The sequence below is a fragment of the Bidens hawaiensis genome, unplaced genomic scaffold, assembly GCF_021521415.1.
Source record: "Bidens hawaiensis isolate Kalapana, Puna unplaced genomic scaffold, B.hawaiensis_p1.1 tig00005179_1, whole genome shotgun sequence".
NCBI lineage: Eukaryota > Viridiplantae > Streptophyta > Magnoliopsida > Asterales > Asteraceae > Bidens > Bidens hawaiensis.
Window position 1 is genome coordinate 1153577 of NW_027491332.1, and position 25275 is coordinate 1178851.

Genomic DNA, 25275 nt, shown 5'->3' on the forward strand with positions numbered 1-25275 from the left:
AATGATGCCGTTCGGACTTAAGAACGCGGGGTCCACGTACCAACGACTAATGGACAAAGAGTTTCACGCCCAAATTGGGAGAAACTTGGAAGTCTATATGGATGATTTGGTCATCAAAAGCCCCGAGCCAGAGACGATGTTGAAAGACATTGAGGAAACTTTCAACACGCTCAGAAAGATAAACATGAAGCTCAACCCGAGCAAGTGTTCATTTGGGGTGGAAGAAGGGAAGTTCTTAGGGGTCATTATTACTAAAGATGGCTTCAGAGCGAACCCTGAAAAGGTCGAAGCCATTGTCAAAATGGAATCACCTACCACCATAAAACAGGCTCAAACACTTAATGGACGACTAGTCGCGCTTAACCGCTTTTTGGCAAACCATGCGGATAGGTCGTTCCCTTTTGTGTCAACACTAAGAAATTGTTTAAAGAAAACGCACTTCCGCTGGACACCAGAAGCGGAAGCAGCTTTCCAGGAGATTCGATCACGCCTGATCGAACTCCCAACACTCACAGCACCACAAGCGGGAGAGGAGTTAATCCTATACCTCTCCGCAACAGATAGAGCAACCGGGGCAGTCCTGCTTGTAGAACGAAAAGGCATCCAGATGCCAATCTATTATGTTAGCCGCGTGCTGGCAGACGCGGAAACCCGGTACTCTACCCTGGAAAAACTGGTCTTGGCACTTATACACGCTTCACGCAGGTTGAGACGATATTTCCAGGGTCACCCAATCACTATTCTCACCAACTTCAAACTCTCAAATGTTCTAGGCAAACCCGAGTTATCGGGACGCCTAGCCAAATGGGCAATTGAATTGGGAGAATATGCGATTCAATACAAGCCGAGACCAGCCATTAAAGGCCAGGTCCTGGCTGATTTTATTGCCGAAGTCCCCGCTGCGCGGGAGAAAGAGTGCCAGGAGGAGGTTCAACCCTCCCCAGCACACGAAATCGATGAGGTCTGGCGACTCTATACTGATGGAGCAGCTAGTAACGAGGGTTCAGGCGCAGGGTTAAAATTAACAAACCCAGCAGGCCAGGAATATACTTATGCTATTCGGCTGGATTTCCCAAGTACGAATAACGAAGCTGAATATGAAGCATTCCTGGCCGGATTGAGGATTGCGCGTAAAATGGGTGTAAAAAATTTGGAAGCCCATGTAGATTCCATGCTAGTGGCAAACCAAATAAACGGGACGTACACGGCTGTAAACGACACAATGGCCCTGTACCTTGCCCAGGCCAAAGCCATCATGCGCGATTTTAACGATTGTAAAGTGATACATGTCAAGCGCAGCGAAAACAAATCTGCGGATGCGTTAAGCAAGCTTGCATCACTGGCCTTCACCCACTTGGGTAAGGACATCCGCGTGGAACTCCTCGAAACACCATCAGTCCCGCACAAGGAAATTTGTGTCATCCAAACCGGTACAGAAACATGGATGACCCCAATAATAAAATACCTTGAAGCAGGAACGTTACCAGAGTCGAAGTCACAGGCAAGAAAACTACGCTGTAAAGCACTGAATTATCAGCTGGTCAATGACACCCTTTACAGACGTAACTTTCTTGGCCCATTGTTAAGATGCGTGGACAACCAAGATGCTGACTACCTCCTAAGGGAGGTTCACGAAGGCATCTGTGGAGTACACGCAGGCCCCCGCGCTGTGGTAGCCAAGCTAAACAACGCGGGATACTTCTGGCCGGGTATGCATATGGACGCGTTGGCATACATCAGAAAATGCAGATCTTGTCAGCTTTACGCACCCAACACGCATCGCCCGAAAAATGAACTTGTTCCTGTCACTTCCTCATGGCCATTTCAGAAGTGGGCCATTGACGTGACAGGCCCATTTCCAACAGCAGCTGGGAATGTTCAGTTCCTAGTAGTGGCCATTGACTACTTCACCAAATGGATAGAAGCGAAACCTTTAGCCCAAACAACCGCAAAGCATATCAAAAAATTTATTTGGGAATTTATTATTTGTCGTTTTGGACTTCCACAGAATTTGGTAAGCGACAATGGCACCAACTTTGCTGACAAGAAGCTACAGCAGTGGCTGAAAGAACTTCAAATCACCCACACCTTTACCTCAGTGGCACACCCGCAAGGTAACGGTGAGGTAGAAAGAGCAAACAAGAGCATCGTCGAAGGCATCAAGAAAAGACTCTTGGAACACAGATCCGGCTGGGTGGACGAGCTTCCGCACGTCCTTTGGGCAAACAGAACGCTGAAGAAGACCAGTACGGGAGAAACCCCGTTCAGTCTCACTTATGGCACTGAAGCCATGATCCCAGTCGAAATCGGTTTACCCTCACCAAGGGTCTTAATCCAACCAGAAGACAATGATGCGGAAAGACGGTTAGACCTTATGCTAACCGAAGAGCGCAGAGACTTAGCCGCCGTGCGTGAAGAAAACTACAAACGACAAATGCAAAAGTACTACAACACGCGGGTAAAACTCTGCAACTTCAAGGAAGGAGACTACATACTGCGTAACAACGAGGCTTCGAACCAACAACGCCCAGGAAAGTTGGCCCCGATTTGGGAAGGGCCATACATCATCAAAGAAGTTCTGGGAAAGGGCGCGTACCGGCTCGAAAGGCTCGATGGCACTCCCATCCCTAGAACATGGAATGGAGCTCAATTACGCAAATGTTATATGTAGATCAATTCCAACTTGTAAAGAAAAGGCCTAGAGCCACTTCTAATGGAAATGATTCTCCTTTCATGATGTATTGATAGCTTGTAACCTATGAACTTCCCTTACGGGAAGAAGTAGTTGCGTGTGGAAGGCGGCAATACCCGCATAAACACAACGCCAAAATGTTAAAAAGTTCTAAGGAAAACCTACACGCAGGTCAGATGAAGGTAAAGTTTAGACATCCTTGTAAGTGCAAGTGACGGTCTTACCCGCACAATCACGAACAAGGAAGCCAAACTTAACTTACCATCTACCACGTTAAAAGGTTAACTTATGAACACTTAAAAAAGAAGAAAAACCTACACGCAGGTCAGATATAGGTCTGAAGTTAAAGCCATCCTACTAAGTGCAAGTGACGGTTACACCCGCACAATCACGAAAGAGGAAGCGAAAACTTTAGTCCATTATCAACCACGTTCAAAGGTTTAACTTAATGCCTTAGAAATTTCGAAAAGGAAACCTACACGCAGGTCAGATAGAGGGTAAAGATTAGCCATCCTACCAAGTGCAAGTGACGGTTTTACCCGCACAATCACGAGGGAGGAGGCGAAACTTTAACCCATCATCAACCACGTTCAGAGGTTCTTATTCTAAACACTTGGAAAATTGCTAAATCAAACTAAGTATGCAAGTCATAAGTTTATAAAGCAAGGAACCCAAGGAAGGAAATAACAATCTTATACGCAAAGAGATTAATATTTCACAATCAATTACAAGAATGGCTGGGTAACTACCCGCCTAAAAGAAATCTATACAAAGCTAAGTCTATCCTAGCAGCGGGAAGGGATCTTCAGGATCAGGCTTCAGGGCCACCTCCGCTTGGGCCAGCACCATCAGAGCGCGGCTGCCCAAGGAAAGCCTTAAGGATGTTTAGCCCATCATCAGCAGCAGCGACTTCATTCACCTTCTCCACCACTGGATGCGGGAAGGCAGCGTACTGATTCACAGCTTGGTCATAAGCAGCTTCAGTATTAACATTGAATAAAGGGAAGTTGGAGGGCGGAAAGCCTCTCTCAGCAAACCCTAGACCAAGCAGGAAGCCAGTCTTCTGCCCATCCTCATGAGAAGCGTTGAGGGCTGCGCTCATTGCATCGTCGTAAGAGGTCTCTGAGAGGACCTGACGCACAACCTACAAAAGAATACTTAGAACATCTAATTACGAGCAGAAAGCGTAAAGAAAAAGAGGATACCTGAGGCAACGCTTCTCGAAGCAACCATTGGAGGGTAGCTTGACTTTCTTTACAAGCACGTTCGGCTCCGCTTTTATCAAGGTTGGCAAGTTGAACTTCCTTGGCGGCAGCTTCTTCGACGCTTTTGAGTTTCCTTTCAGTACGGTCAAGCACCCCCCTCTGGTCAAGGATCTCCTGCAGCTTTTTGGCATCTTCCATTGCCAAGGCGTCATGAGCATGCTGAAGAGCCTTTAATTTGCATTTAAGCTGCTCATTCTCTTCGCGAAGTGGCTCAGCAACAGCTTCAGCCTTGGCAGCCCTCTCAGTTGAGTTTCGCGCAGTCTCCTTGGCCAGCCGAAGCTGTTCATTCACAGCTTGGGCAGCCTTGGAGCGGGCCTCGAGTCGCGCCTGGACTTCAACCTCAAGGGCCTTGAATGCCTTCTCCTTCTCGGCTGCGGCAGCGGCCAACTGCCGGTTCTCCTCCCGAAGAGCCCGCGCTTCAGATATATCTTTGGCGCGAGCTGCTTTTAACTTGTCGTTTTCACGACAAAGCAGCTCGACGCGGGGCTGCGTTCGGGCCTGGAGAACCCGAAGCTCATTGGTTAGCCTACCCTCTTGGTAGCTAGCCATGGCTTCCCCCAACGCACCATGAGGAGCAGCGTGGCGAGCCCAGTCCACGCACTCCACAGGGGTGCGAAGGGTTGTTCCTCGGCGTATGTTCCATCTTGGAACATACACTTCATTGGAATCCGACACTGCAAAAGAAACAAAGGCAGTTAGGAAAAGATGATAAAAATATGTAAAGGAAAAAGAACCCTACGTACCTGTAGGGTCAATAACAGGCCGATAGCCGCCAAACCCATCACCTGAACCTAAAGGAAATCCATCCAACAGGTCAGGCAGACGGGAAGGTGGCATAGATCGGCGGGAAGCCTGGCGCATACCTGAAGGTCCGGCCGTCGGTGCCGGTGGCGCAGGTATAGTGGCAGCCGCTGTGGTAGCCATGGTTGGCGCCACCTCCTCAGCAACAGTAACCGCCGGCTCCGTGAAAGATGCTGTAAAAATTGCACTCACGGCCGGCGGAGACACCTTCTCAGCTGGAACAGCCTCAGGAAGGCTGGAACCAGCGGAAGCAGGCGTAGACGCCTGGGTCGATGCCTCGGGAAGGCTGACCGAGCCTACCGTCATTGGCGGGGGAATACTTGCTCCAACTCCACCCTGGAATGCGTCAACATCCACACCTACACAAGCAAAAGTGTTAGAAAAATTTATTTTAAACAACAAATCTAGACAAGAATTATGGGGGTACTTACGGGGTTTCTTGAGCTTGAACGCACGGACGAGCGGGGGCGAACCCGATGGAGCCGGCCTCTTGACACCGGTAACCGTCGTTGCCGCTGCCTCCTCGGAGGTGACACCTGCAGCCTCCGGAGCGGTGGTCTCTTCACCACCGGGCTTCCCCGCCACCTCTGCATTATCTGACTCCGAGTCAGATAGGACTACCGGGTCGGCCGTAGAGGCCACCTTCTCCTTGCCCTTCGCGACGGCAGCCTTTCTCTTCCGCACCAGTGGAGGACCTTCTGCGGATTCCTCAGAAGAAGAAATGTCATGAACTCCAGCAGCAGGCACAGCTTTGAGAGGTTCAGGGTAGAAGATAGGCTTACCTGGCCGACGGTGGCTCAGGATCTCTTGGCCTGGCGGGTAAACCTCCACGAACCGACCCGCAGTCTGCTCGAGGATGGGCAACTCGTTCTCGTCCAGAGCACGAGTACCCATCCGCGCAGGACCATCTTCCTCCCGCGGATTCAGGAGCGACTGAAGATCGTTACCCTCTGAAATCAACAAGAAAGTTAGAAAAAATCGTAGTCAGCAAAAAAGAAACAAGACATACCATAAGGGGTAGAGTTCGAACCATATTCAAGGACGATCGGAACCTTATCCGCATTCGCCGCCTTCCACACCCGGCTCATCCCCAGCATCACCATCGCCGACTCCGGAAAACGGAAAACCGGGGACTGGACCCGGGATATCTTCGAAAACCATTCCGCCTCCTCGTAGTTAAGGGCGGGAAGGTTCGGAAGCGCCTGGCCATTCTTAAACTTCATGGCGATGGGGACGGCGCGAGCGGATATGAAGAAGAACTCTCTTCTCCATGAGCGAAGACTCCGCTCGGTGGTACAAATCTTTAAACCCTTTATACGGGTTGTAAGAGTGTACCACCCCTGGATGCACCTCCAAGTGTAGAAGGTCATCAGACGGTCAACAAAGGGCTCAAGGCCCAGTATCCGGCACACCCACTCAAAGTGCCGGACCTTGGCAATGGCCATGGGGTGCACCTCTGTCAGGTGCACACCGTGCCTCTCCAGGACACGGTACACAAACTTTGTCAACGGAAACCTAAGGTTTCCGTAGACAAAGAATGCAGCATAAACCCCGATCTTGCCACTAGGGGCATCGTACACAGTATGGTGGGGTTCAGGAAACTCAGGCTCGAGAGACTCGAGCATGAACTTCCTGACGATATACTGGTACAGATCGACAGGAAGAGAACACTGGCATTCGCCAGCAGTCTTCTGATCATCAGTATCATGAGAAGACATGGTGGAAAAAAGAAAAAGATTTCAGAGTAAGGCTTTACTGAACAGAAAAATTTGCCGGAAATTACTTGAGAAGAAGAAGAAAGGTGAAAGTGTGAATTACAGATAACTCTCTTCCCCTTTATATAGTAATCGCAATTAATGCGGTGAATTTAATGCGGAGGAGAGAGAAATCAAAGGTGCAATGAAACTATGACACGTGGCAAAAAGCAGGCTGGCAACAGCTGTTGAAAGGACGTGTGCCAGTAATTTCGCGGCCACGCGCCAGAAAAATCACGCCCACGCGCCTGAAAAAGCGACTGGAATGACCATGTTCTGTCACGTCACCATAACTTCCTGCACGTCCTGACACAGTCAGAAGAAACTGTCGCGCGACGTTTCAGAGGTTTGGACTGTTCTTATCTTTTCACCAACTCTTCGAATTTCAAAATTCAAAATTCGAAAATATTAAGAAGTAAGCGGGAAAATCCCCCCTTACCTTGGCAAACAAGTAACCGTAAGACGGATGCGGGTACAGTGTTAAGGCGAAACCCTTCACACACCTAGCACCCGCAGGGAATTGAAGCCAAGAAAACCTTGGCAAACAAGTAACCATAAGACGGATGCGGGTACAGTGTTAAGGCGAAACCCTTCACATACCTAGCACCCGCAGGGAATTGAAGCCAAGTATTCCTCGGCAACCAAGTAACTATAAGACGGGTGCGGGTACAGTGTAAAGGCAAAATCCTTCACATACCTAGCACCCGCAGGGAATTGACGCCAGGAATACCTTGGAAGTAAAGTAACCGTAAGACGAGCGCAGGTACAGTGTTAAGGCAAAACCCTTCACATACCTAGCGCTCCGCTGGGAATTGAAACCAAGAAGGATCTTCTGGGCAATGCTTGCGGAGACGGAAATAACATCCCCGCATAGCGGGAGCGTCGAGAACTACGTTGTTTGAAGCTCCAAGATGGAATTGGTGGTCTTAACATAATTGATCACTATGTTCGAAACTACCAAAACCTCATGGAAAATACATACAACCGGGACTCAATGCTCCTGACTTGCGAGGAGGTTACAGACCTACCCGCATCATACCCAAAGACCAAGCAGGAAACTCGGGCATTTCTGCAAGTGACAAGGACTTCCCATGGAAAACCTTACAAAACCCTTTTCAAAACCCTTTGCTTAAGTCCAAAAGTTCACCTCACTTTATTAAACACGCATGAGAAGAACATTGGACTGGGGGGACTTGAAGAGGTAGGTCCCAGCAGAGACCAGTTGGTCCCGCAAGACTCACCTTGAACAGGGTTGTCTGCGCAAAGGCCATCTGCTCCCGCAGGACCCACCATGCTCATAGAATCTTACGCGCAGTACGCAAGCTGTACACGCAGGGAAAGCCTCCCAATGGTGAAGTACCCCGCCTGTTCCCGCAGTTGCGGATACAAGCCATCAGGGAAGGCTACCCGCAGACAGCAGGGCTACACGTACAAGACTAGCTACTTCAGCAGTCACATGAAGGCATGAGCAAGGCGGGAACAATCCCGCCCAAATGAGCCAGTCTGATTCTGAAAGATCTTTTGTACCATACCTACCAAGGTATGGATAGGACAGACGATCTGACCAGAACAGCCCATGAGCCAATCACAGGGTGACAGCTCACCGACAACAGTGCGAGGAGGAGCACCCTCTAGTACTGTTTGTCACTATTAGCCGCTGCCTACTCACCAACCCTCACTGTGGAGCAGGCGCAGCCTACAGTTGGTGGAATAGTATTACTGTTGGCCGTAACCTATTCACCAACCAGCATGGCCTGCGTACAATCCACAGTCAGTGGGACGTGCATGGTCTACAGTTGGTGGAATAGTGCAGCCGACTTTATTACTGTTGGCTGTAACCTACCCACCAACCAGTATGGCCTGTGCGTAATCCACTGTTGGTTGAACAGGAATACTATTCAGCCGGCTGTACCTTCTAGAAAACCTACCTTCGGCTATAAATACTCCAATATCTTGGAATGGTAAGATCATCTACAATCTCGTATAACTTACTTGATAACTGCTCTTATAGTATTCATATACTTTTATATTCAAAGAGCAATATAGACTGATTCTCACGCCGGAGGGTGGTCACAAGGAGGAACCCCCCCTTCTCAGTGACGAGCTTACGGTGTCTGTTTTGCAGGTTCCCTGAAGTACAACTTACTCTGCTGGACCTAACCTTCGTGGGAAACATTACCTGGCCCCCAGATTACCTATAATCTGCCCGGGGTTATTTAGTGTTTCTTCATTTATATAACCAAATCTCATTATAATAGTAGATTGTTCCCACTAAAGGTCCTGACCCTTCAAAGTCATAAACTGTCATAAACTTTTAATCATAGCCACATAAAGTCAGGTCCATTATTTTTTTTTTCTTACCCACCCATAAAAATAACGCAATCATCTCGATCAATATGAATTGCCAAATTGATTTTCTTTATAACCCACCTGATTTTTATATTTGTTGTGTAATTAAGTATTGAAAACTCTCATGCTACAACTGCACAGGGAAAAGCTTCAAAAGTTTGATATGAGACGAAATTATTGCTTAGTTGGTAACTATCTTATCTTAGATGTAGCAATTTTTTTGAATTAACTCTTTGAAGTAAATATTTTTCGTTGTATTGACACGTGTTAATTTTTCTTTTGATAATTTCGTAATATTTATGTGACCAGCTACTTGAGGCTGTGAGGACCTTGAAGGCAATTCAGTTGATAAACGTGCCAAGCTGTTGGCTTCTAAGGTTATTTGATTAGAAGACAGAATCCGAATTTTCGTTTCTGCTACTAATTCGGTGCGGTGCGTCTGCCTAGAACCTAGACTTAGATTTTATTGTTTTATATTTGGTTATTGTAATAAAGTTATTGCTACACCATATTTACCCTCAAATGCACTTATTAGATGTGGATGTAATTAACTCCAAACTCTACGTTTTTATTGAGTTTTGACCCATTATTTTTACCATATCAGGACATAGGAAACACGGGAACCAACTCAACCCGAGAGGAAGACCACACAAACGAACAAGGTTTCACGGTCGGAATGGAAGCACGCTAATGGGAGTTTGTGTAAGTCTACATTTTGCGGTGAGCATTAAGCACAAGTTGTCAAGATTTGTTATAATTCTAGCTTTAAAACTGTCTATCCTAAGAGTTATTATTTTGTTTGTTATTTAAATGTAAGTTTCATTAGGAAATTATTGGTGGTTGCAGCAGACAAGTGGTTTGTCATGTACTGGTCATTGAGAAAGTTCAAGTCCCGTATCGATAATCAACACACAAACTAAACGAATAACCCTCGTTTATATTAATCAGAAAATATCACTCTAAAAACTGATTATAAACCCTCAAACCCTAACTCGGTTTGACTCTTGATGAACCCTAACTCGGTTACACCAACTCACCTATTCTAATGTCTAACCATAACTCGGTTTATATAGACTAACCCTAACTTGTTAGCCAAGACATTACCAAATATAATAAACCTAATTCTTGGGTTGGGCCTTGCACTAATGCCAAACAACAATTGACCCAACAATCACCCCCGCAATTGTTGTACCCGAGTCACCCGACTCACCCCCTAATTTCCTACTCGAAATTGGCGGGTCTTCAACTTCACGCTTGTCATCATTCTCTTGATTCTCCCGAGGCTTTTCATGATCTCTTGCAATGTCCTTTCGGCTCCACTTGGCTAGAAGACACACTTGCTTCGTTTGATCATTACACGCCTTCCCTTGGGCTTGAATCACTTTCTTAACCACGTGTTTAGTTTCTTGAACTCTCTTCTTTGGACTTTGAATTTTGGAACTTGGATCTTTTATTGGAATCTGACTCGTAACCGACTTGTCTTCTTTCAGTCCAATACTTTGAAGATCTCTACCTGCAAAATTCTTCATTCCACTTATAGCTCGTTTACCGGGACTTATTATCTTGAGGCTAATCTTGTATAATCGATTCTTGGTCCTTGTCACCTTCATCAAAAGCTTATCTGTATCATCTTTAATGGTTAGAAAATCGTGTTTCATGTGAATCTCGCATCCATCTTCCGTTGCTTGACCAAGACTTATGATATTGCACTGTAAGCTCAGGATGTAGTAGACATCGGTCAACAAACGTTGCTCCCCTGTTTTTCCTTCAATTAAGACCGACCCTTTTCCCCGAATATCAATACAAGATTCATCTCCGAACTTCACCATTCCCGTGACTTGTTCATTCAATTCATAAAAATACGATTTATTACCCGTCATGTGATTCGATGCTCCGTTGTCGAGATACCAAACATCTTTCTCCATCGGCTCAGTTTCAAAACGCTTGGGAATCACACCGTCTTCATTCAGAAAAACCGTTTTCTGATCACCATTAATCATAAATAAACTTGGATCAAAATCATCAATTTTGTTCAAATTAGACTCTTCCTTTTTCTTCATACGTTCCGGACATGTAGACGCAAAGTTGCCGAACTCATCACAACGGAAACACTGAACCTGTGACATATCCTTTCTTCTCCATTGACGATCCTTTCTTTGACCCGTATACCTTGACCCACGATGTTGACCATCTCGGTTTTCACAACCATCTTGATCTTCATCATCCCGATCTTGACCTCCGGTTTCACGGCCTTTTCCACATCCCTGTGAACTCAGCCAACCCTTACCTCGGCTACCGAACTGATCATACGACTTCCCTTTGTAATTACTTTATGTCCGATTGAAAAGTAACTGACCTTGTGAATTTGAAGAGCGTTCTCTCCCTCGTAGACGTTCCTCAAACACCTTAAGTCTTCCAACAGGATCTTCAAACCTCATACTATCAAGATCAACCGTTTGCTCGATTGAAGCTACCAAGTTGAAGTATTTGTCTGGAACTGCGTCAAGTAACTTTTTCACCAATACATCCTGCTCGAATACGTGACCAAGACCCGTTGCCTTTGAAACCATACCGGTTATTTTTCCCGCAAACTGATCAACAGTCTCGTCTTCCGCCATCTTGAGTTTCTCAGATTCACTTTTCAACGTTAGTAGTCGAGCCTTTTGGACTCGCTCGGCCCCAACAAACTGTGCCTTCAAAGCCGTCCATATATCCCGAGCATTCTTGTATTGAGAAACCTGAAGTAGAATATTACCTTCCATAGCTTGGAACAAAAAACGACCTTGCCGTTTTATTTTTCTTCGCGTCAATAACCGCACCCTCATTCGGTTGAACAACTTCCCATAACTCTTGATCATCTAAGATCGCTTCCACCACAATCGCCCATGTGATGTAATTAGTTCCATTCAACTTTGGAACCTACAAAGATATCCCCCACTCGCTTTGGGTTGCATTACTGACTCTTCTTTGTCACCTGCCATTGACGTTGTCGAACACCCTTGCTCCACTTCGTTGGAACAAACACAAACAACTCAGTCCGAACAACTTTTTAGAACCGAATTCGTTTACTCGCAAAAAACCCCTCACGAATACTTCTTAAAAACCAACTAATATTGTTGCAAAACCAACTCAACTTGTTGAGTTTTTATTCTTTACTGTTACGTTCGAAAGAAAAAGAAAATACTAATTCAAGAATAAAATTCCCTAGTCAATAATAGTAATAAAGGTTGACTTTTGTGATAAATAATATACTTCTTTAATCACAAAACAATTCTCGATCAAACCTTTTGCAAATCAAGAACCTGTTTCGCCGATTCGTAACCTAACCCTTTTGTAATTATTTTATCACAATACAAAAAGAAAACCACGGGATACACCAAAACGGAACTATTACCACCCTCGTAAGTCGCAACCTCACCGGAAACTGTTCCCGGCACAAAACCGATCAAACTTGCTTGTTCTCCCGGTCTTCGCCCCTGCCGGAACTTACTACTCCGATGTATTTCTGCCGCCGATTGCAAGTTACGTCTTAGAACTTCAACTGTCGACACAAGTCCAACAGAGACAACGATTCGGAAACCCAACTCGGTTCCAATACGCGTCAGCCGATTATAGCTTCTCCTCAACCACCGATTATCGATTTCTTTAACTTGGCTCTAATACCAATTCAAGTCCCGTATCGATAATCAACACACAAACTAAACGAATAACCCTCGTTTATATTAATCAGAAAATATCACTCAAAAACTGATTACAAACCCTCAAACCCTAAATCGGTTTGACTCTTGATGAACCCTAACTCGGTTACACCAACTCACCTATTCTAATGTCTAACCATAACTCGGTTTATATAGACTAACCCTAACTTGTTAGCCAAGACATTACCAAATATAATAAACCTGATTCTTGGGCCTTACACTTAGGCCAAACAACAATTGACCCAACAAAAGTTGCTTCACAAAATTGGAAGGTTTGAACCACATTTCTTTCATGTGATAAATGATATGGTATGGGGCTTGAAACCTTTGTTTTATTCCGTTAGTGGAGATCTTGCTTTTTTTTTCAATCTCAGTTTTACTAAATGTAGATTTGAATCATTTGATGTCGATTTAACAGTTAGTGGAGTATTTGTTGTTTTGTACGTTTGGTGCTAATGTCATGGAAATGTTTGCTTCCGGGATAAAAGATTTGTGTATTGTTATTCCTCAAAAGCAAGTGCAAAATCATCATGGCAGTGATAACCCTAAGCTTGGTGGTCACGGCGAGAGATATTTAACGGCTTGGAATGTATTGGCAATGGACTGCTTTTTCAATAGCTCTCTAAGCAGGGGTGTGTACTTTTTCCTTTTTCTATCTTTTTTTAAACCCAGTTGTTATTTGTTTTCTTATGGTTAAAACGAAGCCCGACCCGGATCCGAGGATCCAAAATCGAGAACCGAGGACTGTGGAAATGGAGTAACGTCGGGTTTGATCACCTGAATGTTCAATTCTTTGATTTTAGGGTCAAAGAAATGAGTCAATTTTTACATTAACGGGTCAATTTATTGCCTCATGAATGGTCAAAAACTTACTTTTATTATACTTAAAATCAAATTTAAACTGTAAACGGGATCAACTTTAACTTTCATCCATGATTAAATTTATCCCGGTTAACGTATCATTTTATTTTTCCCATTAACTGCTAAAAATTTAATTTTTGTTTTACTGTTAACTGCTCATATTTAACCAGTAAACAATATTAGTTTTAATTAAGTTTCATTAATGGATTAATTTTAACCCGGTAACGGGTCACTGTTTGGTGTTTTTATATTATGTGTCTCCAAGATATCTAAATACAAATATAATTTTTTGTGTGGCTAAATAAAATTGCAAAACATTGAGGCAGTTTATGATGGAATCAAGAGTAGTAATTAAACACATAATTAGACAATACCTGAAGAAGCAAAAGTAAATGGGAGGTGTTTTAGTTAAAATAAACAATGCGGCAGGTATTGATGATCGAAACTTGATGAAAGTTGTTGATAGCAATTCAAATGGGCCTTGGTACCAAAATCAAACGTGTGTGTCCAGCTTAATAGCAAGTCGGGTTTCAGGTTTTTTTTCTTGATGTTTTGGATTATTACCCGAGACTGACCCGTACCTGAATCTTTTTGAATTTCAGAACCGATGACCAATTGGAAAATATAAAGTCGGCCTTTTTTCAAGTATTGAACCAAAATATTATTTTATGAGGGATTTAATGTGAAAGTTGCATAATTGGATCTTTTCTTGTCAACTTAGATCTTTTGAGTTTGAAAATAGCTTTTCTAGTGTGACTCAGGTGAGATCAAGTATGAAGATTATTACATGTATGTCTTAAAGATCCAGTCAACCATATGTGGTGGTCTTGTCGGTAGAGATGAAAACGACTGAAATGGTGAAGAAACAAGGTAATTTGGTGAACAAAAATAAGTGAAATCTGATCATTGGAGAAGGTTTTGAAGTTGATAATCGAATTCAGGTGTCTTTTAGAATGTAAAGAAAGAATTATGATATTATGACATTAAACAACCCGTCCACCGGACGGGTATAAAACTAGTTCACATTGTTTGTGAATTAGAATTATATGACTGGTATTAATTAGTCATTAAGAACTTATAATGATTTGTTAATTATTTATATTCCCTAAATTTATATAATTCACCCTAAGACCATGTGTAGTGGTGGCTTTGCCACCTGCGTTATGGGTGAAAACGCAGGGGGTACCCCCCCCCCCCCCCGCGTTATGTTGATTTTAAATTTTTAAGCGTTTTATATACAACGCTGATAATGGCAATGTATAACTCTGGAAACACCGCCCCCCTCCGAGTTATGGAGGCTTTAACCCGTTGATGTGGAGCTTTACGACTACACTTGTTTTTTGTACAAAACCATAACTCTGACTGCGCGCCACGTGGCGCATAACCCCTGGATGTGGAGCTTTACGATTACACATGGTCTTATGTGAAGTACGTGTTCACTCAAAACAGTAGCGTACCTTTAATTTATTATCCGACAACTAGAGGTGTTTACGGATATATCACCTTAGCATGTTCTAATTCGATTCCCCTCTGTATTAATTTCGCAAACTGCTTGCTTGTGTTTTTTTGTTATAATTGGAGGTGCACAATGAAACCGCCTAAGGTTAACCAAACAAAACCTCAACTGGACTAGACCCGAACGATTATGAAGCAGTATTAAAGGAACTGATAAGAGTGTAAATTTTTTTCTTTTGTTGAGTAATGTTTTCTTGTTCTTTCTTGGTTTATCTAGCGTCCTGCTTAGGGCTGTCATTTTTATCTGTAACCTGAAACCCGACTCGAATAAACGACTCACAAGCCGAAGTTGAGCCTTAGAAAAAGAGCTCGAGCTCTTTACAACAAGCTCGGGTTCAGCTCGGCCGGTTGGCAACGGCAGTATACAATTGCACGTTTTATCAACGAAACCATGGGTTTAGGAGTGAAATTGATGCAAATATTTGCAGTGCCTGAAAGATGTTTGATGTAAGTCGTCATAGATGTTAACTGATCATATTCACAATCACAGTGTGTTGAGGTTGAGGGGAAGACAGTGAAAGCCCAGATATGGGACACGGCTGGTGTTTGATGTAAGTCGTCATAAATGGTACTGTATGTACAAACGGTCAATACTTCGTATATGTCATATTGTTAATTCCTGACACGACACGGCACGAAAACAGTAACCAATCAGTCACACAGGAAAGCTTCCGGTTATGAGAATGTGATCAAGTGTGCGACGTAAGCCATAGTGATTAACAGCTGCACTAGCAGCTCTAAATCCACCTCCATATGCTGGTGTAGAATCATTAGCTATTTGATACATGAAGAACTCGCCTAGTTTATTGTCTAATCTTGATTTTCCGCCTTTCTTTGTTACCGAAGATGATGATGACGGGGCTGCTGACGTGGAACTTGTTCCCGGCATCATCTCTGATTCAAGCCACATAGATGAAAGCAATTGACATATACCTTCTTCTACTTCCGGATTTAGGTGTCGATAACCTTATTAAAAAAAGTAAAGCATATTATTATATGCACAAAATGATGATAATATTAAGTTTCTAGCTAGCTATCTTTAAGGCGCAACCAGCTATGCATTAACTCATGAGCAATAATGGCACCGGTTAGTAACCTCGGGAGACCGTGAAGAACAAGAATAGCAGTAACTTCACATCTTCGGGTCAACTTCTGAGGTTGACTTCTAATTCCTATCAACCCGTGACCCCCAACTTTCGGCATTTTTGGTATCTAAAACACACAAAATCAGACCATATCATCATTTAGATCAAAAAACGATTCAAATGACAAAAAGAAAGACTTACACTTGCAACTGTCTGCTCCTCGGAGATACAAAGACCCCGTGCCTCGGGCATGTTATGGAAACCATATGTCTCTCACAATAGCTTCATTAAGGGCTTTTCTTTCAACAAGTAACATGGGAATCTGATGTTCAAGTTTCATGTTCATTCCTTCATAGTAGTCTCTAATAGTATGGTAAAGCGGTTGGCAGTCATCAGTATCCATTATTGCAGATTCCATGCACTCCAAACATAAACTCCGCCCATCTCCTAACGACACGTATCCTCTGTTCACGGACTTTAAGAAACACAAACATTAAAAAAATCAAACGATTTGATAATAAGTTTACGAGACATAACAGATTCTGAAACGATACCTCGAGTCGTTCACAACTACAGCATCGTGCAGTGTTATCATGTTCGTGTACAGAACAATATTTCTGTGGCCAGAATGGATGGAATTGATACTCGATCAACCCAGCTCTGTTAGTGGGAAGCTTTAAGAAAAGTTATATTCACATATTAGCTCTTTAAAAAGTTAGTTGCATAAAAGGGGCTTAAATTTCAAATGTTTGATAGTTAATTACATAATGTAAGCAGACTTCACACTTATACTGTATCATGTCTTTGAAACAATTCTTATGGTATGCATGCTTCTCTGATAAAGAGAACTGAATCCAACAAGAAACGATATTATCATTTGACCGGTCAACAAAAACAAAATCGTGAAGCAAATAAGAAAAAAAAAGTTATAAGAAAACATTCAGCACCATCATTTGACCGGCCAAAAAGAACAAAATTATGAAGCAAGAAAATGATCACCTCTTGTTCTGTGATCGGGTAACGACAAGCACGACAACAAAAACATTCGGGGTGATAAAACGTCCCCATGCATCCTAAGTAGTTTCCATAACCAATGTCACGGTTGCAGCCACCGCATATTCTACAAATATTAGAACTAGTTAGCCATTTTTGGCATTTTGGATTTAAATGCACATTGATTAATTTGTATTATAAGTGTACCTATATCCTATTGGCTGATATTCTAGATGAATTGCTTTAGCATGGTCATTTTCATTGTTGGGTTGCCACCCAAATCCTAAACAAATATAACGCAAAAGTGTTTATCTTTGGTCAGTTAACAGTAGATAAAAAAATGTATAAAATAATTTCTTTTAACTGCAACATCTTACCATTTGGTTTGTTTAAGCCTTCAGCGAAAGATATTGAAATTTCTCGATCTAATTCTTCCCTCTCTTTATCAGTTCTTGCTCGATTGTCCTGAGTAAATTAAAAAAAATAATATGTTGTAATTTATAAGAATATTAATCAAGATGAAATTTTAAGTGATCAAGAAAAGTGCATGCTTTTTAGTTGCTGGCACTATAATATAAAACAGACTTTTATACTTTTTGCAACCAATTAACATCAGTTTTGTAAACTATAAAACTAAATAAGCAAGATACTACTACTACTACTACTAATAATAATAATAATGATGATAATAATAATAATAATAATAATATTTACCAACGATCTCGAAGGAGCGCGCAAAAGCATGTTTTTGTCTCCAATATACTGCTGATGCGTGGCACCGAGCAGCCCCCGAGTACTAGAACAACCTTTAAAAAGCTTACTCAACCATCTCATACACCAAAATTTCCTCTCTACATGAAAACCAACACAGCAAATTAGGAAATTTCACATTAAGTTTCATTGAGGCATATCGTCGAACACTTGGTGTGCGTTATAAATAGAACCCAAATTAGCACTGTTATTCATACCGTAAGAAGACATCATTGGTGGGTGGGTGAAAAGGACTATGAAAGAAAACAGAAAGGTGGGTGCAGAGAGATGGGTTTGATGGTATCATTATTATTATTATTATTATGGATGATAATTAAAGGTTCTGTTTTTGAGAGAGTAGTGAAATGGGAATCTATGATGGAGAAAGGTACAAGACAGTTTTCATAATATTGAGATTGAGAGATATATTCTTTGCTTAAACAGCGGAAAGTGGGATAGCTGGAGAATCTTGATCGGAAGAAAGTTAATGGCTGTGTGTGTAATGTGTTTGTGTTTGTGTTTGTGTGTGTAATATGCCATCTTTGTGTTTGTGTGTGTAACAAAGAAAGAAAGAAAGAAAGAATTGAGCGTGAAGCTTAGCATCTTCAATAAAATGGTTGTGGTGTTTTCTCTCTATTAAACATGTCAACTAAATATTAGCCTAGTTGTGGCACGTGTTAACTTTTGGTTGTGTTGGCTAACGCGTAGTCTTTTAGTCGGCAACACCAACGTGGTACGGCCTGATTGGTCTATAAAGTTATATAATAAGGTTTTATCTCTATTTATAGAAAGAAAAAAAAAGATGTGTGTGGTGTGGTGTGGTGTGGTGGGGTTGGGGGGGGGGGGGGGGGGGCTAACAATGTCTTTTTTGGTATACCCGATCGTCGATATTGCACTGATGTTAACACATATCTAATATACGACAACTTTACATCGTACCCTTCACTTCTTCGATATCACTATTCCTTCAAATCGATGTCTATATATGACTATAGGAGTCGATGGAATCCAATGTAAATGCTCCAAATCACTTTTTGTTTATCAAAAACAATTATTATTTTATATAAACAATGTGACAAATAATGTAATATATATATATATATATATATATATATATATATTTACTTTAATTAAAAGTTGCAACGGAGGAGATTATAAGATCATCAATTTATCATGTTAATCCCATATATACATAACACCTATAAACAAGACTAAAAGGATCCCAAGCAAATTTGGTCAATCATTATGATGTGGGTTAAAGTTCCGTTAATTGGTCCATTTCGGTCTGTTCAAGAGTTACTGGAAAATCCTATACAACTAATAACTTTTGATGGAGAGAACACATGTTATCTGATTTGGAGTTTAGTTCTAGAATTACTAAAATATCCTATACATCTCCCAATAACTTTTGATGGAGAGAACACATGTTGGCTGATTTTGATTTGGAGGTCAGTTCAAGAAATACTAAAATATCATATACAACTCCCATTTTTTTTTGGTGGAGAACACATGTTAGAGCATTCACATCATATTCCATATATTTTTCCTATAATTTAACTAAAAACCATCATTTCATAAATTTATCTATCATTTTTCAAAATTTTTCCACATTCTATTCCCTATTTATATCCATAAATTAATTCTTTATTATTTTTTTTCTCTTTTGTCTTATTATATAGTAAATGGTGATTGGGAGATATGTGATATATTATATGGTATGGATAAAAAATGAGTCTCTATATTTAGGGATTTACTTTAGTTGCCATATAACTCATCCATATAATAGGGAATGGATTGGAGAGGTGATTTTGATGATTTTCTTAAAATTTTTCCTAAATTATATGGGTTTAACAACTTTAGAGAATGGGTTAAGAATGCTCTTAGCTAATTTGGAGGATAACAACTTAATTTTCAACAAAAAACTTCATCATTGTCTAATTTGGTAAGGAGATTTAGGCATGCTCCTTCTTATGGGCCAAACTTTTGTGAATTTCCTTTGTACTTTTTCTCAAACTACTTGATTGTGTATTTAGTTATAATTAGAGGTGTTTCGATATAATTAGAGGAGTACATTGAAATAGGTTAATCAAACAAAACCTCAACGCAACCTGAATGGTTGTGAGTCGAAAAGAGTGTAAAACTTTGTCATTTGTTAGGTAACTAGAGTATATGCACGAGTGGAATAACTTGTCACTAAATATAATCAACTTAAACATCAATTTAAACAAACAAAATATTTCTTTAACTATTAAAACTTGATAGATTTATATTGTCACTTAACACATCACCATACCAACCAAAAAGTAATAGATTTACGTTGTCTTAATATTAAAACTTCCAAATTACAGGAAGTTAATTTGAACATAACAAACATAATAAATTTAAACAACAAATTCAAACAACACAATACTTATTCAAACTTTCGGACCAAAACGTTAACCATTTACATTGTCTAGATCTTAAAAGTTAAAGGTTACAATAAGATAATATACATTGAACAACCAAAAAAACATCAACAAAACACATACACATGTACTTTCATATTAAACCACCATAAACTTCTTCAAACATTCAATCAAAAGAAACTCATTTTGTTTCACCACCTGAAATATATAATAAAACAATTAATAGCATCCAAATTAAATATACCATAATAACATATTAATAACGAGTAACATTTAAACATTAATAAAGTTGTGTTTATTAAATTTTTGTTTTTATTAAAACAAAATAACATACCACAACAAACAAAGTAAAATGACAACATAAAATATCTTTAACTTAAACCATTAAACCAAAAAGATATATCAATAAAAACCTTTTTGGCCGTCATTTTATACCTAACAAATTTTATACTATTCTAAAACAACCTGTTTTGAAATATTTTCAAAATAGTTACAAAATATAAAAAAATTGGAATTAGTCAACTTTAAAAAATTATGAAATTTGATTTTTGACCAATCTTGCAACAAATTTTTAAATGATCACTGACATTAATATTTTGTTAAAATTGGAAAACTTGAAAACATTTTACAATAAATGAATTTTCAAATAACTTTGGAAAGATTAAAAAATTTTATGTTTACTTTGAAAATAATTAAAGGTGAAAAAATATGATGTAAAATCAATGAAAACAAAATATAAACGCATAGGAAATAAATTATTAAATATTTTTAATATTCTTTGAAACATTATGAAGACTTAGACTATCAAATTGTTTGGATGTTATAATTAGAAGATTTATATTATGTTTAAAAAACTTTTTAGTTAAAATGGATAAAAATATAATACGTGTTTATTATATATTATTGAGAAATTTAGTGACATTAATATTTTGTGAACACAAATTCAAAAAAAAATATTGAACATACATAACCAAATTTAAAACGGTGAATATAAAAAAGAAACTTATGTTTCGGGTGTGGAATCTCATAATCAATTGAATCTGCTATAAATAATAACAATAAGAAATTAATATGTGATTAATTTAATTTTTGAAATAGAAAGTGACATTAATATTCTATGAAAAGTTGTCTTTTTTAATAATATTCACTAAATCATATGTGCCGAATAATATTTATAAATGATGATAAAACGGTTATTTAATTTATGATATATTAAGTATTGATTAATAGAAATTATGTCAATTTAAATATTGTGTTTTAAAATAACGCGGTTATTATTTTAGTATTAGTTAATAATTAATATTCACGTAAATTAAAGTAAGATTACATTACAATTATGGTAAGTATTTTTAGTTTGACAATCAGTTTTTTGAATATTAAAATGATAACTTATTTTAGTTAATGCCAAATCATAAAAATTAAAATCAAACCGGTTTTAATTTTACTAATATGGCTAATTAATTTAGAAATAATTACAAAAATGAAAATTAAATCGGTTAATTTGAAAACTTCAAAAAGTTATGGAAAAATTTTGAAATGAGTTTAAAATTATGGAGAGTATTAAAACCTTTAAAAATTTGTTGAAAGATTGGTCAATTTCCGAATTTAAAAGAAGTTTAAATATCTTGTAATTAAAATCATTAAAACTTTATAACTTATTTATTGGGTTTTTCATATATAACGTAATTGGTTATATATAGAAAATATAATGTATTTTACAATAAAATAACATAATAATGTTTTAAGTGTAACATCCCCAAAATTTTAATCCAAATTTGACAACTTATGAAAGTTAAGGGATCAAAAATAATATTAAAGACAAGTCATGGGAAAATATTAAATAAGGAAATATAAGAAAAAATAAGGAAATAAAAATATTTCCTAGAAGTTAAGTTTACTTACATGAAAGAAATTTCATCCCACATTGGAAGATGTAAGAAAGTGGAAGCATTCCACTAATGTATAAATAAGGAAGATGAAATCCATCCCACATGGAAAGTGGTAAAGAAATGGAAGCTCTTTATAAGAAAGAGATTTTCCATAGTAATATTCTTTTATGAATATCATACACCAAGTGGTCCTAGCGGAGAGTGCGTAGCACCCGACGCGCACGCGCTAGGGCTCGGGCGACGGCGAAGGGCGTTGGGCGCAATGTGGCGCTTTGATAGCGCACGATGGCCCGTGATGACTCACGAACACGTGTCACACTCTGGTGACACGTGGCAGTCCGACGGGACACGTGGCAGAATGTGTCAGACCACGTGGCTACACATGGCAAACGTGTCAGGCCATGTGGCGCAACCTCAGGAAAGTACCCGTCGCGGTACGCGACGGTGTTGAAGAAAGGGTCCATCGCGGTACGTGATGGGACCCGAAATTGGCTATAAATAGGGGAGGCTATGACCATTCCTCCCACACACCAAACACAACCACTCTCTCTCTAACTACTTTCTCCTTCTACCTCGGTTTACGTGCCACCGATCCGAAAATATATCACCTCGTAATCCGTGCCAAAAACCAGGTGTTTCCTCGAAGTGTGTGCCACTCAAGAAACCCGACATTCTGTCTCGTAATACGTGCACGACCCGGCGACCGAACATTGCCTCGATTTGCGTGCCAAGAAGAGTTGATCAAGAACGCCTCGATAGACGTGCATAGAGTAGAAGTGCTACTCGTATAAACTTAGGAATATCTAACTCCGAATACACATGCGAGGTAAGGGGTTCTGCCTAAGTTATTTTATTATTATTATTATTTGGCTTAGACCATAGTCGGAGGTATAGCCGAACCTTGATTACAATTAAGAATCATATAACTTTTCTTAAGTGAAGGTTATAATCAAAATAGTATTTCTTTATGATTAAGAAATATAATACAATAGATTATAGTTAAAGAAATTAATGTTTCTTCTTGAAAAAGAAACTCAGTATAGACGTTTCTTCTTGAAGAATAAACGTAGCACATAATTGATGAATAAACAAAAGGACTAAAGGTCCAAGTGTTTTATATAAACAAAAGATTTTATCAAGGTTGAAGTTATACCAAAACGGACTAAAGGTCTGAAGCTAGATCATTGATCTAGTTATTTATACAAATGTTATTCTCGTACTATAGGTCTGAGGTAACAAAACAAGAAGAAGGAAACAGAAAACAGGAATCAGTAACAGAAACTGATTATAAACAGAAAAGGTGAATACGCCCCAAACCTTTTATAATGAGTCTGAATGTTTGCATAGGATTTACGAATCCTTAAAAGCTTTGTGTACAATAATAAGAAACAGACACTCTGATTTAGAGTATACATGTGTCTGGATCCAAACATACATGGTGACTTGGAGTTCCCCGAGGCCATGCATATCATCAACATGCCTCTGAAGGTCTACGGGACTGTTCAGAGAAATGATATTGTGTATACAATTAATTGTACATGGTACTTAGGGTAATTTAATCCCAATTTAATTGAGTGTCTAATGAGTAGTCACAAAGGTATTATTGTTGGTTTCACAAAGGTATTGAAAAGAGATTTTAGAGTCAGCGTTATTCACCAGCTTTGTGCTGACGTATTTTCCTCCCATGTTACAGGGAAACAAGAAAGGTTAGAACATACAAGCAAGAAGGAATAGAAGATTGGAGTTATAGTCATTAGATGCTATCTGATGGCTCAGATATTTTATTTCAAAATATTACAAAGAGTTATGTTTTCTAAAGAAATGTATTGTAAACATTAAACGGGTATTTAAACCCGACTTTTTAATAAGTTTTCAAAGTAATAATATTTTATTAAAGACTTCCGCTGAAATAAAACCCGCAACTCTGATGTATTTACAAAAGTGGTACCAACTTGTGGTCACACGCCTAGGCCCTAAGATGGGGGTGTGACATTAAGTCAAATATATTGAAATATAAAAATGGTAAGGTGTAAATGTTATTATTTCTGCCAAAATAAGATGTAACAACTAATTAGAAAAGGTAATGAATTAATAATAACAAAATTACTAAAATTATAATAATTATTATAAATTATAGAGATTATCATTAATAAATAGATAAATATAAGATAAAAAATAAAATTTTCTTTAACGCATCGGTTATGATTAAAATATATTAAACGGACAAAACCAACAACTATATATGATTGATTATATAAAAATCAAATAAATTACATGACTTGTGAAAAATACATAAATACATGAATAATAACAAAAATATACATCAATATTAAACAAAAAAATAAGATATCTTATCAACAAATTTTCAACCCATGAAATTAGCTATATCAATTTGGGAACATAACCTGAAATAAGAAAATTAAATATTAATATTCGTTTTACAAATAATAAATTTTAATCGTGGTAATGTTACATGTTATGAAAAATTTACTCAGCAATTCATAAAATTCAACTTTAATTTAAATTTGAAAATTTATAAATTTTAAATTGCATCATTTTAGAAATAATAAATTTTAGTGATGGTAATTTTAGAAATTATGAATGTTTGTTTAATCACCCATTTAAAAAGTTCAACTTAAATTTAAAATCAACTTTAATGTTTAACCAGGCAATTTAAAAATGGTTGACCAGCTTAAATAGGGGTGAGCAAGATAAGGGTCGGACCCTTGTAACCCGGTTACCCGACTCCTAAAACCCTTAATTAGACCCGAATAAATAATATGGATAGGGTAAAAGGTATTTAAATTTCACCTAAAAGGGTAAAAGGGTTTCAAGGGTCCGACCCTTTTTCAACCCTTGACCCTTTTACTAGATAGATATACATCAGATTCACGATTAATATAAAATTTATGAGAGGTTTGTATTTCATATTTGATTCATTAGAAATTACCAACTACTAAGAAAAATAAAAATAAAGAGTCATACTACTAAATGAAAACATATATACGGAAATCACTGAATTGTTCTCTACAAGTAATTTGTGAATGTGAATATTGCTTGCATCAGTTCAAATGATTGATAAACTTTTGAATTTAAATTTTACTATGTTATTAAATGAAAGTATAATTGTTCCATGATTCATATATTAAAGTAACTTATGAGATATGTGATGTGCTTGCGCGTGCGGCTTGTAAAATATAAAAGGATGGTAGATTGGA

The 25275-nt window shown here is 39.2% G+C and overlaps 1 pseudogene across 1 annotated transcript; it reads right to left on the reverse strand.

The window, feature by feature from the left end:
* Window positions 1-15273: 15273 nt before the first annotated feature.
* On the reverse strand, window positions 15274-18178 carry LOC143629282 (protein DA1-related 2-like; annotated as a pseudogene). Its single transcript, XR_013152926.1, has 10 exons — window positions 17982-18178; window positions 17728-17864; window positions 17391-17478; window positions 17221-17296; window positions 17020-17140; window positions 16785-16868; window positions 16575-16694; window positions 16222-16495; window positions 15976-16147; window positions 15274-15904 (listed from the first exon to the last, which is right to left on the reverse strand). The product of XR_013152926.1 is annotated as a protein DA1-related 2-like (transcript).
* Between the last annotated feature and the right edge of the window lie 7097 nt (window positions 18179-25275).